This window comes from Bidens hawaiensis, unplaced genomic scaffold, assembly GCF_021521415.1.
Source record: "Bidens hawaiensis isolate Kalapana, Puna unplaced genomic scaffold, B.hawaiensis_p1.1 tig00053849_1, whole genome shotgun sequence".
NCBI classification, from domain to species: domain Eukaryota; kingdom Viridiplantae; phylum Streptophyta; class Magnoliopsida; order Asterales; family Asteraceae; genus Bidens; species Bidens hawaiensis.
The window spans coordinates 85773-103105 of NW_027499674.1; the positions used below are offsets into that span (position 1 = coordinate 85773).

The 17333-nt window shown below is 34.6% G+C and overlaps 2 pseudogenes across 1 annotated transcript; both read left to right on the forward strand.

Annotated features, from left to right (window-relative positions):
- The first annotated feature begins 1756 nt into the window (after window positions 1-1756).
- LOC143600243 (serine/threonine-protein kinase PBS1-like) lies at window positions 1757-4320 on the forward strand (annotated as a pseudogene). The gene is made up of 4 exons (XR_013147439.1): window positions 1757-2153; window positions 2263-2449; window positions 2783-3176; window positions 3889-4320. The product of XR_013147439.1 is annotated as a serine/threonine-protein kinase PBS1-like (transcript).
- Window positions 4321-13821: 9501 nt separating this feature from the next.
- Window positions 13822-14625, forward strand: LOC143600244 (NAC domain-containing protein 83 pseudogene; annotated as a pseudogene).
- Window positions 14626-17333: the final 2708 nt, after the last annotated feature.

The following is a 17333-nucleotide window of genomic DNA, read 5'->3' on the forward strand; positions in this document are numbered from 1 at the left end:
TGAATTTAAATAAGAGTTAAAACTCTTTAAATAATTTCTCTTCTAATATCACCTAAACAACCATCTAAATTACTATACAAATCTCGCCAAATTTAACATCTAAATTAGCACATGACAAAAATCGACTATATAGTTTTAAGACAAAACATAATGCTCTTGTATTGGGTCTCCGACACGTATAATGAGAGTTAGCAATATACCACATAAAATTCTTCTGCTTAAAACTTTACACACAAGTATATGCTCTCATGTATTTATACTTAAAACTAGTTCTGCAATAGAGACACAAGTGTTATCAGTTATCACCAATACAAAGCCCTTAATTAAATACTAATTCAAACTCTTTTTTTTTCAAAGAAGCCATAACCAAGGGCGGATCTAGGTAATCGGGTACGGGTTTACGGAAACCCACTAAGTTTCGGATTTTATATAGAATGTCTATATAAAATATGACAGTGAAACCCATATATAAATTGTGAGTGAACTTATAAACAAAGTTTCCATCATGGCTTACTGGTAGACACCCTGCTTCAGTGCTTTGTCACATTGAGAACCCATGTTCAAATCCCAATGTAATTGTGTTTTGTATCTTGCTTGCTAACTCCAAAAGCTATGACTATGACATTCATGTTATTAGCTAAAATATGTTTACTCTATGTGACTATGACATTCATGTTATTAGCTAAAATATGTTTACTCTATGTGACTCTTGTGAACTAAACTCAACTCAATTTGAATAATTACTATATGTAGTAGCAACTTAGCTAGCATGCAATTATACGGATCGTGTGATTGTTATGTATTACATGTTATAAGTAAGAGAGATAGGCTAGCATTTCTAAAGAACGTTTTGTAATTATTTTGAGGAATCAAAGATGGTCTTTAGTAAAATCTTAATCTTTGTACACCAAACCAACCCGATCCATCCAACCGACCTGAACCATCGAAACGATCCGAACAATTGGAACGGCCCGAACCGACAAACCGACCCGAACAGTGAACCCACTTGACAAAATTCCCGAATCCACCACTGACTATAACAAAATAAATAAAAACACATAATACACTAGTACGTACCAAATAACACATAGTTAAAAACTTAAAACGTCTCAAAATCAGTCTTCCTGTTTCTATTATAAGGGTTGGTGTAAATGAGAAAAGAAAAAGTAAAACAATAATAATAATAATAATAATCAAAGAGACCGAAAAATCAAATATAATTTATTTAAGAACACGATGTATATGTATTCCATTCATTTGGTCAAAATGGAGTGCGAATGAGAGAGACGACGTGTCATTGATGAAAAACGCATCTTAATAATAATAATAATAATAATAATAATAATAATAATATGCTCTCTACTCCCTCCTTATTCGATCAATCGATCTGACACACACACACCCAACATTCAAAACTTAATCTTTTTAGTTTTTTCCATCTGGGTTTCAATCAAGATTGCTGATTTCATCATCCTAAATTCAATACCTTTTTAATCACACTTCGATTAATATTAATAATAATGGGTTGGTTTTCTTGTTTTGATTCGAGGGTTGAAGACAAATCAATCCCTCAAAAGGTTGTCACTGATCGCCCTCAAATCCACACACCAACACCTTCAAAACATCTCAAGATTGCCTTCTGGTATGTTCATATTTTGATTCTTTGATCTGATCTATTTTTAATTGTTTGTAATTTTGATTTGTTTTATGTCTTATATGACTTTTTGACCAGTTGACTATTAATTTCAGATTGATGTAGATTGTTGTAGTAGACCCCATCATGTTATTTGATTAAGACATCATTTTCCTTTTTTTTTCCCTTTTTTATGACATGTTGCTATTAAGAAATTGTACTTGAATAATAGTTGAGATGGACACTTATGTAGTTATTAAATTTATGTAATTTGATTGGTATCAAATGATTGGATTCGCAGGCGCCGATAGATTGAAATCTAGAAATAATGTGAGTTTAAGGAGGGAATCATCCGGCCCGAAAGACAGCCCGAAAGATGGGCCGTATGCTCAAATTGCTGCTCATACTTTCACGTTCCGTGAGCTTGCAGTTGCAACTCGTAATTTTAGCCCGGATTGTTTTTTAGGGGGAGGGCGGGTTTGGTCATGTGTATAGAGGACGTCTTCAGGGTAGCAGTCAGGTATATTTTTTAATATGTATGATTTTTATGGTATTTTAATCTGGATTTGATTAAAGGAAATTAATGTGATCTTGCTTAAATTGTAAATTTGATTACTTATGTTTTACAGATTGTAGCTGTGAAACAATTGGATAGAAACGGACTCCAGGGTAACCGTGAATTTCTTGTGGAAGTTCTTATGCTGAGCTTGTTACATCATCCCAATTTAGTTAATTTAATCGGTTATTGTGCTGATGGTGACCAAAGACTTCTTGTTTATGAATTCATGCCACTGGGATCTTTAGAAGATCATCTTTTGGTAACTGTCGTTTTCATTTATTTTAATATGTTTAATAGCGTGTTACCGTCAAATACAAATAACTTTCAACGTGACAAGTGTAAGATGCGTTTGAGTAATTATTGTTACGCTACAACAAAGTGAACTCGAGTAGTTGTTATTACTCTAATTTATAGCGTACTAATAATTACTCAAGTATTAGCATAATTACTTTAATGCTTCTTAGACTTCTTAAGTTAAAAACTATTTGCCTGTTTGTACCAAATCCCACCCCAATGATGACGATGATAATAATAACAATAACAATAATAATAATAATAATAATCCAACTCGATGTTTTATATACCGTTTGCAGATCTTCCACCAGATAGAAAAGCATTAGACTGGAACACTAGGATGAAAATAGCAGTGGGCGCAGCGAGAGGTTTGGAGTTTCTTCATGACAAGGCTAACCCTCGGTTATTTATCGGGATTTCAAATCATCAAACATATTGCTTGGTGAGGGATTTCAGCCCAAGCTTTCTGATTTTGGGCTGGCTAAGTTGGGTCCCACTGGAGACAAGTCTCATGTTTCTACACGGGTCATGGGAACGTATGGTTATTGTGCTCCCGAATACGCAATGACCGGTCAACTCACGGTTAAGTCTGATGTGTACAGCTTTGGGGTGGTTTTTTTAGAGCTTATTACGGGCCGGCAAGCCATTGACAGCACCGCACCACAAGGACAACAGAATCTTGTCACTTGGGTAACCCCTTCTTTTCCATCTTACGTTTTTTTTTTCATTTTTTTAAAGTGATATAATGGGGTGATCATGTAACGGGTCGAAACAGGCCCAGTTAAGTTGATCCAGGTCACTTTTTGTGCATAATAACTATTCTTAAATAAATAATCACCGTGTCAAATATGATTACAGAAGTTTTATTATCTCGGTAATAACATAATTTTTTAAATAATATAATTTACGAGTTTTATGCCTTAAAGTTATACTTTCGGTGCCCTTTGACCCGTTCAGACCTGATTAGGTATCTTTTTTAGATGGTTTTATTATGGGCAAATACCATAAAAAACCAACTTCCATTTTATTTTCACTAAAAAGTCACTCAACAACCTTTTGCACGGTAAAGTCACTTTATATGTTAAATTTGAATATTTAAAACATGTCAAAACTGATACATTCACATTGTTTTAGAAAACAACTAGGATAATAAATATCATAAGCAACGTAAGAATAAAATAAACACGTAAGCAAAACAATAGGATGTATTTTAAAATAAATTTTTTGGGTTCAAATTTAATATGTAGAGGGACTTTAATGTGCGTAAAGTTGTTGAGGGTAAAAACAGAAAGTATGTTAGTTTTTACGGTATTTGCCCTTTTATCACTTACCACTTGGTCGGAGACGAAACACAGACCGAATTGACTCATTTTAAATTAAAATTCTTGTTTTGTAATTACAGGCCCGGCCCTTATTCAACGATAGAAAGAAGTTTGCAACATTAGTTGACCCGAGGCTCGAAGGTCAATTTCCAATGAGGGGTCTGTATCAAGCTCTAGCCGTGGCATCGATGTGCATCCAAGAACAGGCTGCAGCTCGACCTCTAATTGGAGACGTGGTTACTGCCTTATCTTATCTTGCGAACCATACTTATGACCCGAGTGAGAGAAACGGTAAAGTGTCAAAGAATGAAGAAGGCGGCGGGTCAGGTCGAAGCAGATGTGCGGATCTAGAAGGTTCTGATAAAGGAGATTCGCCTCGGGAAACTCAAACTCCAAGGATGGTGAACCGAGATCTTGATCGGGAACGAGCTGTTGCCGAGGCTAAAATGTGGGTAGAAAAAAGACGCCAAAGTGCACAGGGAAGTTTTGATGGGAATAATAATAATGGTTAGGACTTAGGAGATGAAAAATAAGATTTATTTTATTTAAGATTTTTTTTCGTTTTCTCGATACCCGATTCAGGAGAAACATGTTTATGTATTCATACTAAATGATGAAGAGAATGGGGAAACTTAAAACATGTTTTATGGTAAATTTTGGATCCTATATAAAGTGTTTTAGTGATATTGGTTAATGACACATAACATGGTTGTAAAAGCGTTTGATGGTTAATATTTTCTGATGGTGTATTCAATAAACAATAGCCCTTTAAATAGGGATCAATACAATGCAAACCCTACCTCTAAAATAGGAATAGATATCGACCAATATTAAAGATAAACATTAACAATATACTATACAAATAAATCCCTAAAATATGTATTGGCTAAGAGGTTGTACCAACTGTATTAATGGCTTTAGCAAACACACTTTGAGATGCCAACTAGTGCAAGTATATTTCAAGGAGGTATCATGTGTTTCCTATAGAAGGTATTAACGTTTCTGGGTATAGTCAGGTATTTGACCGGGTTTTTTTGGGTTTCAGGTAGGGTTAGGTTCTGACCGGTCCGGCGGGTCTGGGTCGTTTCTGGTTCCGGGTACAACTCTGGGGAGAAATCCTATACCAGGTCGTACCCGCAGGTCGGGTACGGGTAGGAACAGGTTACGGTCGGGTTTGGAACCGGGCATTATGTGCACCTCTAATCATGGCTGGCGGGATATGGAAGATCATGGTTGCGACTTTTAACAGGAGAGTTGAACGCATTTGAAAAATTAACTGCTTTGTTTGGAAAATGATTACGAATTGAATTTGTCTCTTTCATAATCTTTTGATAAGAGGTGTTGCGGCATCTTTTAAGACATCTTTTGATAAGCGGTCTATCACTCTCATCTCCCCTTAATGCTCAGATTTACTACACATGGTATCTGGGGTTCATGAAAAGAAACAAACTGAACATTTTTAAGTTTTATCAACTCTATGGATGAATTGGAAAGCTAGAAACTCTTTGCTTTTTAGGAGATAGTCTTAGATATCATGTTGCTTTCGTTTAATTAGATCACCAATAGATCAAACTTGTGTAATACTTCTTGGTTGGAATGTTGTTGCTCTACAACAAACTTTTGTAAGTTGTAACTCCTGTCTTCATTTAACGTCGTGCTAGTCTTTGATGATACCACCACCGTTCTACAAGAAGTAATATATATTATTCTAGCCATCACCATTTATCGATTAAGATTCATCGTTTTGATTTTATGCCATTCACTTGTTATTGGATAAGGTTACGTGGTGTCACTTCGAAGCTCGGGATGTACAGATATATTTTTGGGCGGGTACCGAATGTGGGAATGATGTTATCGCATCTACCGTTAAGACAAGTCGTATTCCATCCTCCTTTCATTGCCACTCGCCCATTTCCCTTTCTTCCTTCCCAACTTGGGCAAGTGATGCGGTTGTAGGCACTACAACCACCATCTCTCTACCACCTCACCCTCTATCAAATAATTAACACGAGTTCGACCTGTTTATTTAACACGTTACACATAACAACTCATATCTTATTATTTATATATTATGTTTTGATTTGTGTCATAAATTACCACCACACGTGGCTTGACAATGGCAAATACCAATGTAAAATCCACCTAAATGAGTTGAACTGACTAAACTAAAGGTTCACTCAGACTTAACTTAATTCGTTTATTATATACTAGGTTAGTTACACGTATAGCATACGAGTTAGAATAAGTATTTTTCTTAAATAATAACATAATGTGAAATACAAAAGAAAAGTATCACATATATAAAGATATATTATACAGTAAAAAAAATTACATATTACGTAATTTGGAAATAAAAAGTCGTTAGAAAATTCATAAATCATAAATTATTTCTTTGTAATTTTCTATATCAAAACTTAGGTTTAAATAACTACTTTTTTAAACCAACTCGTAGACCAAAACTCATTTTAATCTTAAACTGTTTTGACATGAACAATCTTTGATACTTTATTCAGTTAAGAAATCCACTCGTTTCGTATTGGTTACTTATAAAAATCTAATATTAATAACTAATACAATATATGTTATATTAAACAAATTAACATATTTGTGATGGTATTAATTCTTTTAAGTTAGGATGGAATTATTAAAAACTGAAAATGAAATATTAAAAAGAAAAATGTATTTAATATGAGAGAGATGAGAGAAAATTTTATAAGGGTGAATGTAGTGATGACATGTGGCATTTAGAAAACTTTATTTATTAAATAATATAGATTAACTTTTTTCTACATATGGTAATGTTTTGTATTTATTATAATTATAATTATATATATTTGATAACATGTATTTTAGGTTTTTATTATATTATATAACTAGTTTTTGCCCCCCTGTATTACGGGGACTGTTTTAAATTATTCGTTTTTAATATTTATATACTTTTTTGGAGTTTAACTTTATTTATTGTAAGGAAATTAATAATATACTTTGAGTTTGATGATAAAAAGGTTTCACAAATAACAAAGATGTTATAACTCGGTTTAAAAGTTATATAGGTTTGGTGAGACTCAAGACCCACTTATTCTTTTTACTATAAAATTGTTTTTTTAATTATAAATAATATCTTTTAAAAAAAATCATATCATAATTCTTAGTATATCCCTATTTTATAGGATTTTCACGTCAATAATTTGGTGAGATTGATTTTTAATTTAATGAGATGTTATAACCAGTTAAAGGAATATCTGGGTTTGGTAAGACTCATACCCGTGAATTCGGGTCAAATGCTTGAGAATCCTCCATTTAAAAATCAAGCAATCTGGTGGCTTCCATAAAAGGGGGGAGCGACCACATCACGACGCGTATGATTTTTGAGCTTTCGTTTATATATATTACTAGTTTTTATCCCCCGTATTACGGGGGTTGTTTTTCATTAATCGTTTATAATATTTATATATTTTTTGAATTTTAATTTTATTTATTTTACAGAAGTTAATAATATACTTATGATACAAGAGTTTCACAAATAAATAAAATATTATAACCCGGTTTAAAAACTTTTTGGGTTTGGTGAGACCCATGATCCGCTTTTTTTAACTATAAAATTGTTTTTTAATTATAAATAATATATATCTTTTTTTTAAATATATCAAATATTATTTTTTTAGTATATCCATATTTTTTATGATTTTCATATCAAATATTTGGTGAGGTTAATTTTTAATTTAATGAGATGCTATAATCCGTTTAAGGAATATCTGGTTTGGTGAGACCCATACCCGTGAATTCGGGTCAAATGCATGAGAAGTCTCAATTTACAAATAATGCAATCTGATGGCTTGAGAGAATTTAGGGAGCAACCAGATAACTTTTAAAGGTTTCGTTTATATATATTATAGATGGATAGATTAATAATCTTTATATATTCAAATGTTCGGTATATGTAATTAATTAAATTTTCATTCAATTGTAGTGTCAAAATTCAACACCATAAACATGACCCGTGAACAAAGAAAAATAGATTGACACACATAATAATAAATAAAAAAAAACATAAAAGCTAAACTATAAATTAAAATATTTTATAATGAAATTGTATGAATTTGCAAGTAATTTATACAATCTTGGTTTTCATAGTTTACGTATAACAATTATATATTGCATATCTTGTTATTACAACAATTACTAATATATGTTTACATTTAAAGCATAATATAGTTAATATAATATTCATATCTATACTATATAATACATAAGTAAAGGGCATATATATTACTTTTTAGTATATCACTACTTTATAGGATTTTTATATTAAATATTTGATGAGATTAGTTTTTAATCTAATGAGAAGTTATAACCCGTTTAAGAAATATTTGGGATTATTGAGACCCATACCCGTGAATTCGGGTCAAATGCATGAGAATTCTTCATTTAAAAATCAAGCAAATCTGGTGACTCCGAAAAATAGGGGAGTGACCACATCGTGACACGTAAGATTTTATTTTTTGTTTATATATATTATAGATATTATAGATAAGTAGCATACAAAGGGGAAGGGGTGCTCCTCTAGAGAACATTGGACTACCCAACAACTCTACCAATCTGGCACCACGAGCTCATACTATCTTAGAACACCATCTTTAATGGTGCCGCTTCTTTCATCTACCCCATACCATTTTTTATTTATTTATTTTATAAACTCTCATTTAAATACTAAAATCATTTAAACATAACATTAAAATCATTAAAAATAAAATTAAAATACAATACTAGATTCGTTAAAAACATAAAATAAAATACTATAACAACAATAAAAAAAAACAAATTCGCAACAGAAGCGTTAGTGTCGGAATTGTTGATTACGTCGTGGGTGTTGAATGATTAAGTGATCTATTAGAACGTTCCATGCTCCCATGTGTTTAAATGCATTTCTATGGCCGCGTCTGAACTCATAATGGGCGGCATCAATTGCTTCATCCTCAGCTCGTCCACCAAGTGCGCGGTCGTAGAGTTCGTTGAACACGATAAGCATTTCAAATCCTTCCACTTTGAAAAGATTTGGTGTTCAGTGTGATTTACCACACCAAAATTTTGTTGAAATTCCACTAAAATTTTCTTCCAAATACCGGCTTCTAAGACCGTTTGGTTTTCCGATTCATTCATTAAAGCGCGTGCCAAGGCCGTTACTTTGTCGTTGATACAAACTCTTGATGGCATTCTATCCATAGTGTGTGATTTTGAATGTGAGTTTAGAAATGGAGAAATGTGTGTAAAATAAATTGTGAAATAGGTATTTAGAGTTAAAGTTATGTATATTAACAGGTGTATGTGTTTTTTTTCCAACAGCTTTATAGCTGTTAGCCAACGGCCATTTACCAGAATCATCACTACTCCTTTTGGCTGCATGTAGCCGGATCAGCTACCCGGTTCGATGATGGTGGTGAAGCCGATAGGCATATTCATTACCCGGATGATTTGCCTAGGGTACCCCGGGTGGCCTAACACGTTACAAGACTTGTGAGCCTAAACTCGATGTAAAAAGCCTGCCTTGTTAATTAAATAAAGTAGTCACATTAATTTGTTTACAATAATACTGGGGTTTTTAAGAATAAGATACTAAGATTCCTCCACTTAAATGCAACTCCAAGTTTCCAAGCACCAACGTTTGTTAAACATTCGTGCACTCAGCACGTTTCAACAACTACTCTTCCACACCTTCACGCTCCTTTTTTTAGTTATTATTTACAAAACTCATATTTTTTGACAATTTTTTTAACACCTAAATTTAACTTTTACCTTGAACTTGTAAAGTTTAGTAATAGAGAGATTGCTTTATCACATAGCATTTACGAAAAGGTTAATTTTTATCCCAAATATTCAGCAGTAGGTGAGATAAAAGTTATAACTAGTCTGATATAATAAAATAGTTACTATCATATAAAATAAAAAAATACAAAATTTAAATAAAATCTATTATCAGTGGCGAAGTTTGGCCGAAGATACCGGGAAGGGGGGGGGGGGGCTCAAAATGTATTAATAAAATTCACAAACAAGGAGGCGGGTTCAAATTTGGACGAAAACGAGTAAATTTACATTACTGCGCAAAAAAACCAGGGAGGGGGAGGCCACCCTAGGCCCTAAGTGTGCTCCGCCCTAGTCTATTACGTATAATTTTGGAAAGCTAAAGATTTGTCATGAGGGTTTTTTCACGTGTCTACAAGTTACAATTTTGGAGACAAAGAAGATGTTGAAAGGAGGATAATTTGGTCATTATCCATCGTATTTTTTTAACGACTATTTGGATCATTGAAGGGATACTGGATTCATCTGATCATCTTAGAAAGAAACCCACTGTATATGACAAAACTCTTGAAGTAACCTAAAACCCTTTTATTATTATTATTATTATTATTATTATTATACATAAGATTTGAATCCAGAATTTTCATTTTCAAAAAACAAAAAAAAAGTTAGGGTACTTATGAGTATGTGTTGCTAGTTATTTTGTGGTTTATGAGTAGAGGTGTTCAAAAAAACCGGTTACGGAACCGGTTTGGCCGGTTCAACCGGAAACCGGTTTTTTAAAAACCGGTTTTTTTAAAAACCGGTTTGACCGGTTTACGTAACCGGTTTACGTATCGGTTATACGTTTTGGAGCCAAAACCGGTTTTATAACCGGTTTTTTTTATAACCGGTTTTTTTTAATAACCGGTTATTAAAAAACCGGTTAACCGGTTTTTAAAATAACCGGTTTATTACCGTTATAAAAAAAACCGGTTAACCGGTTTTTTAATAACCGGTTAACCGGTTAAACCGGTTTTCGAACGTTACCAAACGGCTTTATAGCCGTTTTTTTTTTTTTGACCGTTTTTTAGCCGTTTTTTTTTTGTTTTTTTACCATTTTACCCCCACAAACATCTATATATAGTTTAGGTTGGGTATTGGTTAGATCACACTTGATTATACAACTCCAAACGCTCTAAACGTTTATTTCATACGCGATTATACAACTCCAAACAACTCCACCAGCTGTAGAGATGTCGATTTGCTACAAGGATTACTTGGACTCTTTAGATAGGGCACAACATCAACGCTCACTCGAGGGGGAAATGGAGTATGAGGCGGCCTTGTATGAAGACGAGGTCAATCAAGGACACACTCAACCAATGACCGATGAAGAAGCCGCGTACGACGATTACCTAAGGAATAGCTCGGGATCGGGTAGCGAAGAAAATGAGTAACAAACATCAACTTGTTAATGTAATCGTGTCTAAGCATTCTTTAATGTTTGTATTTTTGAGTTACGAATATGCGATAACGATTTAATGTTTGTATTTTTAATGTAAAAGCTATAAATGAAAGTTATGTGTTTTTAATCTTCCAAGCAAAGAATGCTAACAACGAAACCCTAAACCCTAAACCCTAAAGCAAAAGCAAAAAAAAAAAAAAAAAAAAAAAAAAAAAAAAAAAAAAAAAAAAAAACCGGTTAACCGGTTAGACCGGTTATTAAAAACCGGTTGTAAAAAAAACCGGTTTAATAACCGGTTCTAACCGGTTTCTAAACCGGTCCAAACCGGTTTGGCCGGTTTGAGTTTTCATTGACAAAAACCGGTTAATAACCGGTCCGGTTATTAACCGAACCGGTTTTTTTCTGGATAAAAAAAACCGGTCCGGTTAATAACCGAACCGGTTTTTCAAAAAAACCGATTTGTGCACCTCTATTTATGAGTACTTAAGGGCATAAATGAAATGACAGTGTATGATTGGCCTATATATGGGTAATACCCATAAATAGATTATTATTTAGTATCTAAGGCCACCCGTAGTAGGCGTGTTCTTGGGGCGATTTTGGGTGAAGTCCGACGAGAACACCCCCCCCCCCCCCTGACGAATTGTGGGGTGATAGGGGGGGGGCATCTATTTATCGCCTCTTCCCGTTTTGATTTTATTAGTATCATAATGTATTGTGTATGGTATATTAGAGGTGGCAAATGGGTTGGGTCGAACGAGTCATGGGTTGAAATGAGTCATGGGTCAAAACGAGTATGAGTCATAATGAGTTTGGGTCAAAACGGGTCAATAAAAAAATGGTTGTTTTGGTTTGGGTCAAAATAGGTTAGGGTCGAACTGGGTTTTGAGGGTTTTTTTTTTGAACGAGAATATGTCGGAAACATTTTAGTTTTTTTTAGATTTTTCGTTTTTTATTTATATTTTAAGTTATGATTTTTTTTATTATTTTTTTTTGAATTTTTTAGGGGTTTTCTGTTAAGATCAAAAACCCTCAAAAAAATATTCAAAAATAATAATAAAAAAGTTATAATTCAAATTATAAATCATAAACAAAAAAATTAAAAACGCTAAAATGTTTCTTACGTTGTCCTCGTTTCATAAAAAAACCTAGAATCGAACCGAAACCGAAAAAATCGACGAAAATGAAACAAAGAAACAAAAGGCCAAAACCGGACAATATCAATCGAAATCGAAAAAATCAATCATAACGAAACTAAAAGAATTCAAACCGAACAAAAACTAAACTGAAAAAACGAACAAAAATGAGTCCGGAATCTACCAGAAAGAAACAAAAGAAACCAAAACCCAACACGTCACGAGTGAAAACTCGTGTTGGCTTGAAACATGAACCGAACCCGTTCCAATCTGAAACCCGTTTCATGCCGAAAACTGTCTTGTACAAAAACCCGTTCCGATCCAAAACTTGTCACATTTCCTTAGGACACTAACCCACATCGACCCATTTTGACCCGAAACTAAAAGGATGAAATTTCAAATGACTCATTTAGTTAAAACCTTTTACTCAAACCAACTCATTTAACTTTTAAAACAACTCAAATTGACTCATTTGAAAGAGTTTGGGTCAAGATTGCCACCCCTAGTATATATATATATATGTGTATATATTGGGCTATAACAACATTACACCTCAAAAATAAAACCCATCATTTGCTGATTGGGCGCCACATGACAAAAAACACCCTATTTTGTAACCCCTCCACTACTAGGGATTAGCTCGGTACCGTACCGGTCCCTAAACTTAAAATTTCGATACCGATTCGATACCGATTTCGATACCGATACCGAATTTGTTCACCCCTATCCTATTCATTACACGTAGCCTAATAGATTATTATTTAGTAATCGATAAAACAGTGGGTGCCATTTTCGACAACATTACCTGTACGGGAATCATATATATAAGTGGGTCATGAATAAGCATATTATTTTAAGTCACATGACTTAAACACATTATTTTAATATTTACACACATGCAATGGGAATGCACTCGTCGAAGCTGAACTTGGTTTGTGACCCACCATTTTACAAGAATACCCTTGCCACCGTCCATAAATTTCTAATACACCAGTCCTTTGCATCTCTCTTTCTACGGTGGATAGATTTGACCAACTTTGAATATGTGATCATGATGTGTTAACCTAAAACCTAATCTGTAGACTGTAGACTTGATTTTTAAATCTTCATAACCTATCATTTTTTTGTTATAAACAATTTGGTTGTTAAAAAAGATGGTTCGATTAACTTGGTTAACCAGACTGTTAACACTGACGGATTCAAGCTAATTTCAATCAATAAGTTTTGTTATATGATTGGTCAAATAGCATATTAGCAATACCTTTAGTTAAAAATATAAAATAAAAAATGAACGACAACTAATATTTTAATTATAAATAGTTACAAAACTTTTCCGACATATAACCATATTATTTGTAAAAAGTAAAAGATATAAACGTTACCTTAACTGAACCATCTATTTCTCAATTGAATAAGACACGATAAGCTTATTTGGGTGAAACATAATTTCTTCTTTCTACCTTTTTTTGTGTGTATAAAAAGAGTCATCTTTGTTTCTTGGAACCCACTTTTCAATCATTCTCAATATATTTAAAAATGGTGTTTCCATCAATTTCAGAATTCTAACCCTCAACACATTCCTCCTACATTTTCTTCTCCTTCAAACCCAACAAATGGATAGGTTCAATTACATGGAAAATGGTATCCTCATATTGCCTCCGGGGTTTAGATTCCACCCGACCGATGAAGAACTTATTGTACATTATTTAAGGCGCAAGGTACGATCCATCCCTCTACCGATCCCAATTCCCGAAGCAGATGCTTTCATGTCTGATCCATGGAATTTACCAGGTATGTTTAACGTTTAATGTTTCTTGTTTCTATTTTTTTATCCTGCTCCACGTCACCTAAAAACTGTTTTATTGTTTAGGTGACTTGGAGCAGGAAAAGTACTGCTTTAGCGGCATGGATCTTAAATATCCAAATGGAAAGCTAAAACGAGCCAATCGCATCGCTGCATCCGGCTACTGGAAATCAAGTGGTTTAGACAAACATATTGTTGATTCTCGAACCGGTCAAATGATTGGTGTGAAGAAAACTTTGGTTTTTTACAAAGGCAAATCCCCAAGGGGGTCTAAAACCAATTGGATCATGCATGAGTACAAACTTGTTAACCATACTCAGGTAAGAATAATATTGCACATTCAAATGTTTGCTGAATAATATTGCAAAATCTTGAAAACCCGAGTTATATTTTCGTGCAGGGTATGAAAAACTGGGTGCTTTGCAAAACGTTCTTGAAGAAGAGAGCAAGAAAGAGTGACCCGAAAGATAAAGAGATGATTAAAGATGGGAAAACAAGGCCTGTTTTGTATGAATTTTTTGGTGGCTCAAGAACACTTGATTTGAATTTGGAAGGTTGTTCATCTTCTAGTTCATGTGGCGTTACGGTTGCTGATAAAGATGAAGATGATAATGTAGAGAACACTAGATAGCTTTGGAACTTAATGAATTTGAGAGTTGTAATGGTATGTTGAAGATGAAGTGGCAGTTCATATTTTTCTTCATCCTCAAATTAAGGATGTTTGGATGAAAAAAAAACCTAATCTCAACCTATTTTTGTGTAAGGCCCCGTTACCGGTAACCCTACTTACGTGTTGGATTTACTCATAAACACAGTTCTAAATATCAGAGTTAATTAAAACATTTACGCGGAATATAAAACTTTCATAAAACTTTACATAATTCATAACTTGTCTCAAAACATTTATTGTCTTTCACATTAAAGCATTAAAATTAACACATCATAGGTCTTCAGATGCCAGATTCTTGTTCAGTGCCACGTGTCTCCTCAAGCGAGCTGCCTCATCCTACTCACCTGCGTGCATACTAAAAGTCAGCTACGCTGAGTGAGTTCTAGATAATCACATGATCATACCATTCACATAACATTATAATCTTTCATTCATACTTTTATACTTTCATACCTTCTTACATTCATACTTTCTTACTTTCTTACATTCATACTTTCTTACTTTCATACTTTCTTACTTTCTTTTGTATTAACTTACTTTCATATCTTATGTTATAAAGAGCATTACGCCCTACATTCCTCGAGTATTATTAGGGCTCGGTACCCTCTTTCCTCGAGTATTATTAGGGCTCGGTACCCTCTTTCCTCGAGTATTATTAGGGCTCGGTACCCTCTTTCCTCGAATATTAGTAGGGTTCGGTTCCCTAGTTCTCGAATATTAGTAGGGTTCGATTCCCTCTTCGTTACCATACAACCATACATCATACCTCGAGTATTATTAGGGCTCGGTACCCTTTTCGTAACCATACAACCATACATTATCATTTATTTATTCTATTATCTCTATCATGTTCATACACATAAACATACATAACATACTTACCTTATACATAGCGTTACAACCTGACGGTACGTGCAATATCCGAAGATCGTTCACGTACCATCAAGCAATCATTCATACATTTCACATTATCCACATAAGGCATACACTTATCTCTTAGGATAAGTGTATTAACAAACATGTTGAGTATGCACACAGCCCCGAAAACATAACACATAAATGGGGCTAGAAACTCACCTGAACACGGTTACGTTCTCCGTTGATCGTAATCCCTTTCTTCAGTTGTGCACGGCTGACTGTATAACAAGTATACATATCAATTTAACTATCTCTACTTATAACATCTTTCCGGTCTTAATTACTACCCACAACGAACGGGGGTCCGGGGGCAGCGCCCCTGGCAGCGGGGTCTAGGGGCGGCAGCCCCTAGCGGGGTCCAAGGGGCAGAGCCCCTGGCTGGGGTTAAGCTGTCAGGTCAGCTTGGAAAAATTTTATTTTCGATAACTGCCTTAACATATTTTCCATTAGGTTTTTAATTTATTTTCTAAACGAACTTCACTTCATGCGAAGTTAAACCTCGGGCGAACTTGGCTTCAGGCGAAGTTAAACCTTAGGCGAACTTGGCTTCAGGCGAAGTTATCCTTAGGCGAACTTGGCTTCAGGCGAAGTTATCCTTAGGCGAACTTGGCTTCAGGCGAAGTTATCCTTAGGTGAACTTGGCCGTAGGCGAAGTTATCCTTAGGCGAAGTTACGCTTGAAGGCGAAGTTACGCTTGAAGGCGAAGTTCATCAGGCGAACTTAATCTTGCAGGCGAAGTTATCGCGCTGCAGATCTGTTTGCCCATAAATCCTTCGTTTCTTAGCCAAATAACTCGATTTTGGTACCCACGGAATCGTATGATCGGCGCCTACAAATCCCAACCATCAAATCGGCCTAAAATCGACGTTTTAGGGGTCCGATTTGGGCAGTTTGGGTTTCGGGTCCGGTTAACCCATCCAATCCTAACCATTTTCAGTAATATTAGCTTTGTTGCATTTGTTCTTACCTTACCAACTCAGATCTATCAACAAAATCTCGGGTCTCGGCTTCGAATCTTGATCGGTTAGAATGTGTGTGTTTTGAGTGTGTGAAGAAATAGATGTAAATGAAGATATTTTTGGGATTTTGGGGGTATTTATATTCCTGAAATCCCATCTTTATTTAACCCATCTCAATTAATTCACGTCCAAGACCCGCTCCCTACCCGATACTAATTAATTACGCGAAAACACTAAACATAACTTCCTTTATTCATCATTAAAATTTTTAGGATGTTACAAGTCTTCCCCCCTTAAAAAGGTTTCGTCCCCGAAACCTAACTATTACATAAACAAACTAGGGTAAAACTTGCGCATCTCATCCTCGGCTTCCCAAGTAGCATCTGATCCCTTGCGGTGTTTCCATATTACTTTTACCAAAGGTATAATCTTGTGACGAAGCTGCTTCTCCTTGCGATCAACGATCTCTATCGGTAGCTCGATGTAGTTCAATTGTTCATCAACCTCAATGTCCATTAATGGCACGTGAGACGTGTCATCAGCTAGACACTTCCTCAGATGAGAAACATGGAAGGTTGAATGAATTCCTTCTAACTCATCGGGTAAATCCAGTTTATAAGCTACTTCACCCACACGACCTACAATCATGAACGGTCCAATGTACCTCGGACTCAACTTTCCTCTTTTCCTAAAACGGATAATTCCTTTCCAAGGTGAGACCTTGAGCATCACATAGTCACCCACGCTAAACTCAATTGGTCGTCGCCGCTTATCTGCATAAGACTTTTGTCT